The sequence below is a fragment of the Kogia breviceps genome, chromosome 9 (genome assembly GCF_026419965.1).
Source record: "Kogia breviceps isolate mKogBre1 chromosome 9, mKogBre1 haplotype 1, whole genome shotgun sequence".
Lineage (NCBI taxonomy): Eukaryota > Metazoa > Chordata > Mammalia > Artiodactyla > Physeteridae > Kogia > Kogia breviceps.
This window is the reverse complement of record NC_081318.1, coordinates 99090896-99105299: the sequence shown is the minus strand read 5'-3', so window position 1 is coordinate 99105299 and position 14404 is coordinate 99090896. Positions and strand designations below refer to the sequence as shown.

General features: G+C 41.8%; 1 protein-coding gene across 2 annotated transcripts in view; it reads right to left on the bottom strand.

The window, feature by feature from the left end:
- The window catches only part of STARD3NL (STARD3 N-terminal like), a 50859-nt gene extending 36741 nt beyond the window's left edge, over nt 1–14118 (bottom strand). Inside the window, exon 1 of one of the 2 annotated variants that reach the window (XR_010842294.1) lies at nt 13502–13704. The gene's annotated coding sequence lies outside the window, so the exon portion shown is untranslated. Of the gene's footprint in view, nt 1–13501 lie in introns of both variants that reach the window. The other variant, XM_059074057.2, reaches the window with a different exon arrangement.
- Between the last annotated feature and the right edge of the window lie 286 nt (nt 14119–14404).

The window sequence follows — 14404 nt, the reverse complement described above, 5'->3', positions numbered from 1 at the left end:
TGGGACATTCTACAAGACAGCTATCCTGGAATCTTGAGCGAAGTCAACGTGTTGAAAAACAAAACGAGAACAAAAGGTAGGAAAGCGGTGTGGATACTCTTCAAACTTAGAAAAGCATAAAGAGCCACAACCATCAAATGCAACGCAGAAGTCTAGACTGAATCCTGAAGTAAAACAAAAGGATGTTTTGGGATAGAGTTGCTCTATCTATCAATCCATCCAGTATATACAAACATGTATATATGATATAAATATATTTAAACATAATACGTTTATAGTATACATATGTGTATGTTGTGTGTGTTTATATAAACATATGAATAAAGACAAATTTTCACTGCAAAAAATCATTAAATTAACTTTACTGTAAGTATGAGCTACCTTTTTTTTTTTTTTTTTTTTTTTTTTTGCGGTACGCGGGCCTCTCACTGTCGTGGCCTCTCCCGTTGCGGAGCACACGCTCCGGATGTGCAGGCTCAGCGGGCATGGCTCACGGGCGCAGCTGCTCCGCGGCATGTGGGATCCTCCCGGACCGGGGCACAAACCCGTGTCCCCTGCATCAGCAGGCGGACTCTCAACCACTGCGCCACCAGGGAAGCCCTGCATAATTTTTTAAAGCACTAACCACTGAATCAAATTTTATTTGCTAAAGGATCATCATACAGAAAGTGACACCCTTTAAGAGCAGAATAAGTAACTGGAACCGTCCTAGAAAACTTCATAAATCATTCTATAAAAGAGAATGCATGTGGGTTTTGTACACACACCTCTGTGTAATAATTCCTATGTACGTGACAATTTGAGACACATGGATAGACTCAAAGGAAAGCCTATATAAGATTTCTGGGCATCCAAATCATTCTGCCCCTAATAAAACTATCAAATTTCCTAGACACAAATGGAGATTGGATGAACACTTCTAAAGTGCTTGTGACTTGCAGACAGGAGTCATTCTGTCTGGATTTCGAGCCAATACCAAATACCTAATAATAGTCTTTTGCTGTTGTTGTGTCGTCACAAGGCTTAAATGAAAGAACGGAGTGCACACCATGCAACAGTTTGGGGTCTAAAGTTTGCTCCGGTCTTTAGTGAAAATGTGCACAAGACATAACTTTACTGTAAGCTTTGAAAGGCCAAATTTATCCTTCACTTGTGCCATATGTTAGTACTTATACTCTTGACACCTGGGGAACGATGGATCTTTTACAAAGCATCATCCACTGAGGCTTGGGGGCACCATGTGTTGTTTTATTCATGCAGCTGACTTATTCCACTGGGACCTACATTTCAACTGCACTTCCTTCTTTCTCTTACTTTTCTTCAAGAATTTAGAACTCCAACGCCACAGTAATATCTCTATGTATTAATTCCATGGTTTTATTCTGAACACTTATGTTCCAGGTGTCATATTTTCTATTGTTGTTCATATTCATTTGGGAGGTAATGAAACGTTTTATTCCATCCTGATAAGTCTGTTCACTCTGCTGCTACGTGTTCTGCCCTCTTCCCCCTCGACACACATTAAGGCTCTCTAATCAAGCTCTATGTCATTTCCTGCAGTCTTATCTCATTGAACAATTTCTGTGAATATCAACAGATAAAAGTAATTGTGTGTGCATAAAGAGAATTTAACTTTTTGACAGCATGTTTCAAGACTCAAATTTATTTAGAAATTAGCATCAATGACTTGGAAGAATTAAAGCAGAAAACAAGTATGTGATGGTGTTTTTAAGTCACTCCCCTCACAGACACTAATTTATCTCCCAAGCCCAAACCTGTTCTTATGGCAACTTAATTTCTAAGTGACCTATTTCTATACCAATATTAGAAATATTAGTGAACTTTTATTTGACATATAACATAGAGAGAAATATTAAGATTTAAAGATAGCTGGGTAAATACATATTGATGTTTTCATAATTTATGAGGCAAATCTAAAACACTTATTAAGAAACTGAACCTGGATGTATACTATAAGGTTTAAAAACTGCACTTGATAATTTTTGAAAATTCAAAGGTTGCCGAGAATATACCGCATCTACTTCATTTACTCCACAAATATGCTTTGAACTACCAAAAATATATCAGGTCCTCATCTGAGCACTGGGGAGGTGGCAATGAATAAAGCTGAAGGAATTTTCTCCCCTCACAGAGCTTACCTTCTAGAGTGCAGGGACACAGGATAAACAAAGGAGCCCTGTAACCGTAAACTGCTTGGCCAGGATGACCTCACTGAGATCATTTACAGGTGAACAAAGGTGGAGCAAAGACGAGCAGGAGATAAGGGAGAAATGTCACATAGTATCCGGAGGAAGAACAGGGCAGGTGGAGCAAAGGGGACAGGCAGGGTCCTAAGGATGGGGTGCAGCGGGCCAGGTAGGAGTTCAGCAGGTTGTTAGCTTTCAGCTTTGCAGGAGCTGACAGAATGGAAGCGCAGCAGGAGGTGATAACGGAGAAGTTAACAACTTGGGGCGGCCTTGTGGGGTGTCATAGGCCACAGTAAAGATTCTACATGAGATGGGAAGACACTGGAAGCTTTTCAGTAGAAGAGAAGCCTGATGCAGCTTAAGCTTTAGGAGACGCTCTGGCTGACAGAAGCATAGAAGTGGGGAGCCCCTTTAGGGGACTATGGCAATAATTCAGGAGAGAGAGGACATACTGCCTTAGTAGATGAGGGTGGTGATAGCGGTTGGTTCCAGACACAGAGCCAAAAGCAGTAGGGGATGGGTTGGGCATGGGATACAGGACAAAGGGAGGACTAAATGAGAGCTGCTGGATTTATAGGCTGTGGGAAGGGAGGGATGGACTCACTATTTACTGAAAGGGAGAAGCTAGAGGAGGGGCGACTCTGAGGGAGAACATCAGTTCATTCTGGACACATTGAGTATAAGATGCTTATTAATATCTAAGTGGAAATAAAAGTTAGCGGTTGGATATGAGTCAGGAGTTCAGGGGAGAGGTCTGAGAAAGAGAAAGGGAGTCAGCAGCATTCAGATGGAAATTATTAACAGCCATGAGATACAACAGAAATCAGAATGTTCTCCTTTCTCTCCATAAAAGAAGAGGGGGGAAAAAACCAAAGAAAGTGCATCTATTTGTAGAACAGAAAATAATTATGAGGTGGGCCCTATTTAAATCCTCTAAGAGTTCTCATTTTCTTAAATAAGCACTGAACACCTACAGAATGTAAAACTCCAAGCAGATATTTTAAAGGACCCAAAAGGTAATGCAAGAGTTTCCCTGCTCTCAGAAAAACTTCCAAACAGTCAAGGAAGCAGATATATAAATACTACAAGGGAGTGACCGGAGAGAAGGGAAAGAAATCAAGTGTATACTCTTGACAATAACCATGCCAATGGGATGTTGCTTGGTCCAGGGGAGGATGAGCCAGCTGGACAGAGGAAGGTCTTTTGACAATGTATATTTGCTCTTCCAAAGATCATAGGTTGGCAAAATGAAAATAGGCCACACAGTGGTCAAAGTCATGTTGGGTGGTACATGTTGTTAGCTCACCCTGCAGGGCTCAACAACTAGGTAGCCAGTTACGTCACCAGCACTGGTTGAGCCAGATGGCTGGAATGTTATAGCTACACCTCACCATTTTCAAAAGTCTCTCTCAAGATGGCCTCTGTCAAACAAGAACACTACTTTATTTGCCTCTCCTCTTTTCCAGAAGCTGCTATCAAGTGGCCTGGAATCACTGGAACAACAAAGTTCCTATAGCTACCTTCCTCCAGCTTCTACTGAATCTCTCCAACCTCTGATTCTCCTCCTAACAGATCTCTTCTGGTGCTCAAATTGACTTTGCAGCTTGTTCCCCTTTCTGAGCTTCAGCTTTAACTCCTACACTCAAATATTTTTGCCATAGCTTACCTAGAAACTCCTTTGTCTTAATCTTCCCAATCATAGAAGCTACACATAACCTCATGTTCCTTCATGAGTCAGTCTTTTCCACAAGTCAAAAGACTGCTGATTTTTTGGGGGTTGCTGACTGCCTATCATTTTCCAGGACTTTTTTTTTCTTCCCATAGAACTAAATCTATTTTTAGCTTTCCTAAAAATCACAAAAATACCAAATGGTTCTTATGGAGTTACCACTATTTTTCCCAATTTTGACCTCATTATTACTGTCAACCAGTCAAACCGTCAGCTGACAGTAATTCAGAGGAACCATGTTGCTCCTTAGTGTACATATTCTCATGAATATTTAAACCTTCCTCTTAGAGATGTGTTGCCAGCTTTGGCAATAATGGAATCAACAGCCAGACTACTATCTAGACAGATGAAGGTCCCTCAATTAAGAAACTTGAAATATATATATTCCAGTGCATACAAGGACACCTTTGCACTATGTAATGCCACTTCTTCAGTACTTACTGCAAGCAATTTTCCAACAAACGCTTTCAATTCTCAGGGTGGAACTGATGATCTTATTGATCTAGATCTGAAAATCAATAATATCTCAAGGCAGTGAGCTCACTGCTCTCCTAGGAACCATAGGAAGGTAGCTAAAGGTGTACACTTGTTTTAGTAACTGTCTTTCTTCATCTCAAAGACTAGAATTAAGAACGTGTGATGAACACATTCTTCGCAGGCCTCCCCAGACCTATCTTCTCTATGCAGAGAAAACAGAAGCTAAACTATAAGTAGCCAGCTGATGAGCAAACAGCAAAGCCAAGGTGGATATTTAGAGGCAAGATACATTTCTTTTTATTCAACGACACAAGACTCCTTCTCTGGAAGGACAAGGGTTCCCTGCAAGTGTCGCTCTAGTTGTCAGAGCCATCCTCTACTCACTGCTCCTGTAGTGGCTCTACAGCTGGTAGAAGTGGCACACTAACAGCAATGGTAGGGAAGATGTAACAACAACTACCCCTGGAGTTATCTGAGGCCAACTTCCTATCTCACACTAGAGCAAGTCAATAAAAGGGAAGGCCATTTGCATGTCTGCGTGGGGGTATCTACCAACAGGCAGAAGTTACATATGTTATCTCCCATACTTTGAGACATGGATAAAACACAGTTCTTTAAAAAAAAATCACTAATCTCTTCTGTTAAGTCAAGGTTTGAGGTTCAAAGCTTGGTGCATGTGACTTGTAAGGAAAGTCAATCTCAAATCTTGATATGAGATTTAAACCAGTACCCTTTCCTCTTTCTTCATCAGACTTTTTAGGCAGTCACAAAGGAACACAGAGCCTTGAGAGATCAACATCAGAGGACTTTATCAACCTAGCTTGTGCTTCAGGAAACAGGATCACAGAAACAAAGACCACTAATTATAAGATTCAATACAACTACAAGCTAATATATCCAGAAAATAGAGTATGAACTACAGCCTAATAATGAGAACGGGCTGGGAACACATGTTACAGAGTCAGAGGATATCACTAAAGTAAGACCTGTTTAAGCTCACAAGGTTCTCAATAGAGGTTTGAAACTAGCATTTCTCCAAAAACCTGCTCTCAAATAATTAATAAGAAATAAACAATTACAAAATCAAAAAAGAAAATGTTAAGAATGACTTAAAAATACTGACATTGATGTATAATATATATACACTACCTATAAATACTTCACAAATGTTTAAGGCAAGAAAAATCAACCAATAATAATCAGTAAGATCTCGTTTATACCTTGTATTAAGACAATGTGTTAAATGTGATTCTGCTACTGGCTCTATCTTCCAAACATTATATTCTTAACTGGTGACTGTGTCATTTCTCCTAATAGCTCTCATCAGTCTTTTCCATGCTTTTTCCAAACGGCCTTTATCCACATTACTCTGTAATTCAGTCTACTATCTGCAAAACATTCTCATGCTAGTTTTTCTAGAATGAAAGCCTGAACGAACCATTTCCTCCCTCTACTCAAAACTCCATTTCCCTCACACCCAGGGCTCTAGAGGTACTAACTCATTGTTGATTGCCTTGTCCACGAGGTGGTTGCACCATCCGTGCCTTTGTCCTAACACTCCTCCTGCCTGGAGTGCCTTTCCCTCCAACTGCCAAACCATTAACAGCAATAGAAGCCTATTCATTGTTCAAGGAAGCTTACGTATCACTTCCTCAATGAAATCTTCTCTGATCCCACTGATATATTATCTTTCTTTACCAGCACTTCTAATCTTTCATTTTCACATATTGTTTACATGTCTTATTCTCAGTACTATACCAAAAGGTCCTAGAAGACACTTTTGTGCCCTTAGCACCTAGGGAAACGCCTGGCCATGTTTTAGGCGTTCAGTTTGTTTGTTAAATTCATGAATTACAAATATCACTGTATAAAAGTATGGAGTCTAGGTGCTTGCTACCTAAAGTTAGACAAGTTTACACAGTTGTCTGGAGCTCTAATATGTTATATTAAATAAACCAAGAATATTTCATCTCTGATTACTAGCATTGACAACGTAATTAATAAAGATGCTCCAACCTCTCCAAATTAATTTGGTCATCACTTTTTCCTACATATTTTGAATTCTATTTAGTGAAGTCACTCTAACAACACACTATATAAACTGATACAAATATATGGAAAAAAAGGGAAGAGATCACTGTATGAGTGGGAACCTACCAGACTCCAGTGAATAAATTGAAACATATTAAGTATCTACCCTATGTAAAACACTATGCTAGATGCCATGGGGGAAAAGTGAGATGGGAAAGGCTGTTCCCTATCCTCAAGTAAAATACAGTTTTATAAAGGAGGTAAAATGGTTATACAAATAATTAGAAATTAAAGCCTAAGATAGCTATAAGTCTAAAGGACCAAACTTTAGGCTCTTGTGGCTAGAAAAGGCTTGATGAAAAAGCTGGCCTAAGAGAAAATGTATGGCTTCAGAAGAAATGAAAAGGTGACATATAGCAAGGAAGAGGCAGACTAGAGGAAATTAAAAACGGAGGAGGACCAGGAACAAGTTCTGGAGACTGAGCCATCCACAGCAGGGGAGGGGTCCACGTGAAGGAGTCTTAGGAGGTACAGGGGACTGAAGGACGGGACAGATCTGGAGGCCATGACAAGTCAGCATAAGAAAAGGAGTTTGCTTTTCACACCAGAGCAGAGGCATCATGGCACACAGGCTCAAGGCAAATGCTGCAAAGGCCAGCAGAGTTCCATCTGCTACTAAAGCAGGCAGACAGCCTGGTCTTACCTAGAGAGTTAAAGCGTACTCAACTGGTTACTGGCTGTTAAAAAAGTGAGGTATGGTTGTGGTTCATTTCTCCAGGATACAGCCATTGCATTCCAGAATTTATGTTTTCTCAGTGTCATATAAGATATGGATTTTAGGGCTTCCCTGGTGGCGCAGCGGTTGAGAATCCGCCTGCCGATGCAGGAGACACGGGTTCGTGCCCTGGTCCGGGAAGATCCCACATGCCGCGGAGCGACTGAGCCCGTGAGCCATGGCCGCTGGGCCTGCGCGTCCGGAGCCTGTGCTCCGCAATGGGAGAGGCCACAACAGTGACAGGCCCGCATACGGCAAAAAAAAAAAAAAAAAAAAAAAAAAAAAAAAAAAAAAAAGATATGGATTTTAACACCTGGACAAGCAGAGGTCATAAAATAAACTGTTCAAAGTGTGATGGAGGGCCAGCCTAAGTCTTGCACTCTCGGCTTATAAGAAAGCAAGACAACCATTTCTAGCTAGAAGCTCCAACCACCCATCCTTATTTTCAGAGCCTTCCAAGAAGCGAAACTTTTGCTCTCCACAGAGAATCTACCTCCTTGGCCCTCATCAAATGAATATACAATTCTCTATAATGTTACATTGCTGCAAAGTCTCCACAAAAAAAGACCACAAACTAATGGCCGGGGACCAAATCTTGTCCATACGTAGGTGATACTCTTTGCCTGTCTAGTGGCTTGCACGATGTTTTGTAAACGCTGAATTGCCAATATTAAAAGATAAGAATTTGTTCACACAAATAAAATCCAGATTTCTAGCTTCTCTTGAAAAACAGGCAATTCTGGCAAGGCTCCCCAGTTCACTCCAGCCACCTCACAGCCCTGCTTGATGCCACTGGCATTTGTTTTGTCCCCTGGTTTACATGGGTCTTTGGATCCCTAACAGTTTACGCCCAGTCTGTCCGATGCGCTGGGCCAGGGTTCACAAAGAGCAGTGCCTGGTTTCACATCCAGTATGATTGTTGACTAGTTGTATAACCTCAGACAAGTTACTTAACCTCTCTATGCCTCAGCTTCTCCTTCCATAAAATGAGGACAATAATATGACCCACCTTAGAGGGCTGTTGAGAGGAATAAATTAGTTTATATAAAGCAGTTGTTCCCAAGGTGTCTGGGCTGTGGAGGGAAGGACTCTGCTCACTAACCCCTTCAGGACAGCTGGCATTGTCTGGAGACATTTTCGGTTGTCACAGCTAGGGGAGGGGCCCCTGGTCCCCAGCGGATAGAGCCCAGGGATGCTGCTAAACCCCTCATGACACACAGGACAGCTCCCACCACAAAAAATTATCCAACCCAAAATGTCAACACTGCTGAGGATGAGAAACCCTGACACACAGCATTTAAAACAGCACCTGACACAGAGGAAGCCCTCTCTAAATGTCAGTTTTTATTAATAATAACAGTAGAAAGTCCTGGCTGGTGCTCCAACCTCAGTTGGAGAAAATTCTAATTTCTCAAGAGCTCCTTGTGTTCCCTTGGAAGAATTTAATATACCATACAAATAGGAAAATGAACTTGAAATTCTCTGGTTCTACATCATTAATTCGGCAAGTGATTGATTAATTAAAGAATTATGAGAATACATTTTCCTGAAACAAAAAGCAAACAAGAGCATGCTCTAGCGAGCAACAATGCAGTGTCTGAAAAGTAAACTGTCCTGGAAAATAAGGGACGTGGAAACCTGTGATTACTGCAACTTAGATGGCACGAGACTGAATTCCTGCAAACTCGAAGTTTAATACAAAGGATGCCCATCAGTCCCAAGATATTTTTTGGAAAACTGTGATGAAAGGGGAAGTAGAAGAGAGAGGTTTTAAACTGAAGAGCCTGCCAAACCCAATACCAGCCAATGCTTGCCCAGGAAGATCCCATGGGCTTAAATAGCTCAGTCCGGGATCCTTGGTGAGAGGTCCTGCTTTGACCGTGTGTCACAACAAGAGGTGTCTCCCAGATCCAGGGCAACTCACTAGCAAAGCAAGTGTAACAATCCGTCAAAGGCCTAAGCTGTACTGATGCTCTCTTAACAGGCTACCAGGAATTCTGCTGCAGAACGTCGGAACGAGTGCCGGCCCGCACTAGCCCCCGCTGCTGTGAACCAGGAGCGCTGTTCAGGCTCCTTAGCCTGGCACTACAGAAAACTGGGCTTCAGTTTTCTCATCTTCACTATTAAAAACTGGAATTACTGTTATTTTTTTCCAAAGCCATAAAACACAGAGAACAGTGATTTTTATTTGCAACAATGTGTCTTCGATATTTACAGCGCAAAGAGGTGAGTTCCTCTCAAGGGACCCCTTGGTAGCTAGCAGTCAGACCCTTAACTGAAACAGGAAAGGTTCTATTGAATCAAAGCCAAGAAAAGCATAACAACGCTTCCCGCAAAGAGGAGGTAATAAAAGCTCTACAAATCTAAAAGGGCTAAACTAAACTACAGGGCTCTATAATCTACAAAAGACTTTGCATGTCTACCATGAATTGTTAAGTCCCTTTTAAGCTCAAGTCAACATATATTTGAATACCTACATACAATATAGTGTATTACCAAAGATACCAAGATTGGTAAACTGTCACGAGAAAGACTACCAAAAATGCTGTGAAAGAAAAGGCTTCCATTAAAGCGATACAGGAAGTATCTCGCCGAGAAAGGAGCATAGATGGAAACAGAGGCACAGGTAGAACTCTGGCTGGGTTTGCCCATCTAGAAGGCATCCCAGGCTGTAGGCAAGAGCACAAAAAATGGCACTAAAGCTGGAAAGGCCAGGGGCCCAATTTGGGGCACTGAGTTCCTGGTGGAAGGGCAGTACTATAATTTGCGTCCAAATCATGACAGCCTGGACCTTCGGAAGGTGGAGGTCAGTTGCATGAATATTAAAGGATAGAGATACTCCGTCAAAACAGCCCGCAGATGACTTAAAGAGCAAAAGCTCCCTCTTGGCTAAATTTAAATATCTTCCAACGTTTAAGAAAGAAGGTGCTACTAATTCTAATAACATTATTCTGATTTGACTAATAGAAAAGACAATCTCCACTAAGTTATAGGAGAGTCAAAAAGCCACCAGAAAGTAAATTTAGCTATTTGTTAATTTACTATTTTTCATCAACCATATCCCAATCATAATTAATAAAATAAGCAAACCTTAGAAATAAAGAATGGGTATTTTTAAATTGTAGAAACAAAGTAACCCATTTTCCAACCGTATAATTTAGGAACTGATTTTTACTCATTTTCTTAAAATGATAATACATTACACTAAGAAAGAGAAGTTGTATTCCTGAGCTGACCCAACAGCTTTCTCAATCACGGGAAGAAACTCTACTTGCCAGCAGAAACTATGAGCCAGTAAACACTCGGCAATATTCCCATACTTGCAAGCAAATGGTTAAAGCTGGGAAAACAGTAAACTTAAAACTCCCTTACAAAGATTTGTGAAGTTAAACCTTAAAATTTAAAGTCATTTTGAAACCACTTTCTACGAAGAAAACCAAGATTCATCCAGAATGTTTACACCTTCTCACTGCTGAAAAAGAGAAGTAAAATAAAACAAGGGGTTATTTTATCCTGAGAAGCAGCACTGTTTCATCTTTTAAAAATTGCCTTGTATGAGTTTATAGACAGTAGTAAATTCATGATGTTGAAATATTATATTTTTGTGTAGGCAGAAACTCCTTGTGAAGGGACTTTCATGACGTATAGCAGAAAAACAAATAAGCAAACAAGCAAACAAAAACACTAGGCTGAGAATCAGCAGGGCGAGAATCTGGTGCCAATTCGGCCTTGAAAAGCACTGAATATCAATGGGCCTCCAGTCTCACCTTTAAACTAAGAAGATTGAATCACGAACCCTAAAATGCCATTTCATAAAATATTAATTTCAAATAATAGAGGTTTGTAGTTGTTATATACTCGGGAAGCGGCGAGGTGGAGTAGCATGGATTAGGCTTTGGGGGCAGGCTAACTGGTTTCAAACCTGGGCTCCCTCAGTACCAGCTGGGGGGCCTGAGGCAGAAGCTTCCTCTTCCACCAAGAAGGGATAACATTTACTTTTGCAGTAGAAGGTTAGAAGGATCAGAATGTATATAATGCACCTGGTACATTGTAGGCACCAAATAAAGGCAGACGTTAAGTCTCTGGTCAGTAATAAAAGTTTTAATGGAAAACAGTAATCCACTTGACAATGCAGTTTCCTAGAACTCCGTGTGGGGAAGTGCAGGGACTTAGATTCTGCACATCAACACTGGAGAGGACTCGTGGTTGGGAGCAGGAAGGATAAAAGCAGGGAGTGAAAGATAAGCAGAGGCTCAGAGTCCAGCCAGTAATAAAAATGAATAGGAAAGAAACAGCTTGGGACACAGTGCTTGAGGGAAGAAGACATTTTTCCATTAAGAAAGAGGACCATCAGTAAAAAATATATACATATAATGATTTGCTACAGTGATTTCATAACCAATATAAAGCAGAGAACTGGTTAGCTTCTATGAATGTCACTTAAAAAAATGGAGAGCTTTGGGGGTGGGGCGTGGGAAGGGTGCAAAAAAGCAAAAAAAAAGGAGAGCTTTGACTATACCTAAATCCTGTTTCCTTTGTCTGGCTGCAATTCTTACCTGGGGTTCAGATGATCTCAGTCCTGCCTACCTCTTGAGTGTCATCTCCTCCCTGTGTCTCCTCATCTCCCTCTCCCCTAGGTTCACCTCACTCCAACCACACAGCTTCTCATCTATCCCTGGAACATGCCAAGCTCCTTTTTCCTTCAGCTCCTTTGCACTGTTATTTCTGCTTGGAAACTTCCAGCCATCTTCCCATGGCTGACTCATTCTAAACACTCAGGTCTTCTCCAAACTTCCTCAAGGAAATCTCCTCTGACCATCCATATCTAAATTTCCCTCCACATCCCAGTCACGCTCCAGCCCCTTCCCCTGTAATATTTTTTTCTAGCATTTATCATTATCTAATTGTTTATATATTTATAATATCTCCACCAAAATGAAAGGTCTTGAGAGCAGGACCCTTATCTAAATGTTTCAGCATTCAATCCCCAACATCTAAAACAAAGCATGGCATAGATGAGGCACTCATCAGATAAATTTGTCCAAAGACTAAATTCAAATGATAATAACCATTCTTCTGTGAACCTAAGTAAGGAAAAGTCCCCTGAAGCGGCTTTAATTTCATTTCTTTAATGCAGTTTTATGCAATAATGCAGTCTTAAAAGGTCAATGTCTGAGACAGCAAGATTTAAAGAGAATAAATTCTTCACAATATAAAATACTACATATGGATACATATATCCTATAGTATACATTTTCACTTTATGAGCATGAATTGTGCCCCACCTTATTAGAACCCATAAATAAAGCAACGGTACCCTAAGTTGTTTTGTTTTGCAAGGGTGTATGGGTAGACAGTGTATATATATATATATGTGTATATATATATATATATATATATATATATATATATATATATAGGAATTATCTTTCAGAACCCTTCTCAACAAAGAATTCTGAGAAACAAACAACTAATTCCAGTATTAGTATTGAGAGGTTCGACCTGTTCCTCTGTTACCTTGCTAAACTTATCCAAACTATTACTGAGTCAAGTGATGAATTCAGTGATTCCATCTGTGAAATAGAAGACAAATGACATGGTGAACAACTGGCACATGAAGAGAGTGAAAAGAAAAGTTCCACAATGTTAACTTATGTTTGAACTATGAGAGAGAGAGAGGGAGAGAGAGAGAGAGAGAATCCCTTTCTAATCCTAAAACAAAAATAAGCATGCTACTGAGATTTCAAAATATGGCCAGATACCCATGAGAGAGCAAAGCAGTGAACTGAAACCAGAGACAGAACATTTGTGACTTGAGCTTTAATTTTTCAATTTTGTTTCGAACACAGCTTTTCTTGATGAATAAAAGAGGTCAGTAACCGACCTTGTCTGTATAATCCACGCATCAGCCCAGTCACCATTCTTGGTCATTCTGTAGGGCCCAAGGGGCCAGCACCAGTCTGGACCCCACCGAGGGCTCCTCGGGGTCCGCAGGGTTAAGGAATGGAGACCTCGCTACCTGCATCCATCCCCTTCATCCCAGCCCAAACCCTGGATGAAAAGGGGTTCCGCAATCTGCAACTTCACTTTTGTACCCTTTATAAATACAGCCTGCCTAGCCCCTCCTCCTCCACGGAGGACGGCGAGGGCTCAACAAACACATCCGCACGCTCGGCTCTGGCCTCCGTTCGCGGGTCTCCAGTGAGTCCCGGGCAAATTATCTGATTTCGGATGACTCAGTTTTCCAATCTGTCAAATAGGGTGAAGAGAAACCCAGCCTACCTCATCGAGTGGTTCCGGGCCGGCCGCCCTAGGCTGGCCCAGCGACAGCGGCTCTGTGGCTGCGCCCGCTGCACTCTTCGCGGGCGGAGGGGCGGGGCTCGGCGGGGCTGGACCGGGAATCGAGCCCTGCAGACGTCGCGCAGCCCACCGCCCGCGGACAGCAGCCCCCGGCTTCTCGAGTACCCGGCCCGTGACGTCAGCACGCTGACGTCGACGCACAGAGGCCGCGTCTCGCCCGAGGGACCAAAGACCAGGCTGAGGGCCTGAGTGCCCCCCGTAGCCGAGCAGCGATTGGTGGATGACTCTGTCAATCATCTACTTCCCAGTAAGCGTCGCGGGAAGGCGGGAGAGGGCGGGCCCGCCTGCCCTGAGGAGAGAGTGGGAATATGGAAGTCCGGCTGGTTTGATTTGCCACAAACCCGTACCGCACCGTTTTGTGACACGTCGCTTCTCCCTCCTCAACCACTCTTCTTCCGCCTTCCTCCAGTCTCTCGGTGGGGATTTAGGCTCCAGCTCAGGAAAATAATCATGGGACTGGATTTCAGGGCCTCTGGACTCTCCAGGAATGAAAAAGTAGGACATTCAGTTTCTCTGTTCAAGAGTCACCTCAGCTTTGACATCTCCTTAGACCCCTCCAGACTTAAGACACACCCTTTCTCTGCGCTCCTATCGCATAACTAACACCTCAGTCTTAATATAGTAGTCACATTCAATTATATTTGTAACGGTTTTCGCACGAAATTGGAATCCTTTAATCATTGTTTGACTTCACATTATATTTTAATGAACCTTTTTTTCCAATAGATTCTACAGTTACATCGTTCAAATACAGGAAGGAATAGAAGGTTACAGAGTAAATGTTCTCCTTCCACTTCCAGGTCCTCAGGCAGTCGGTTCGCCTGT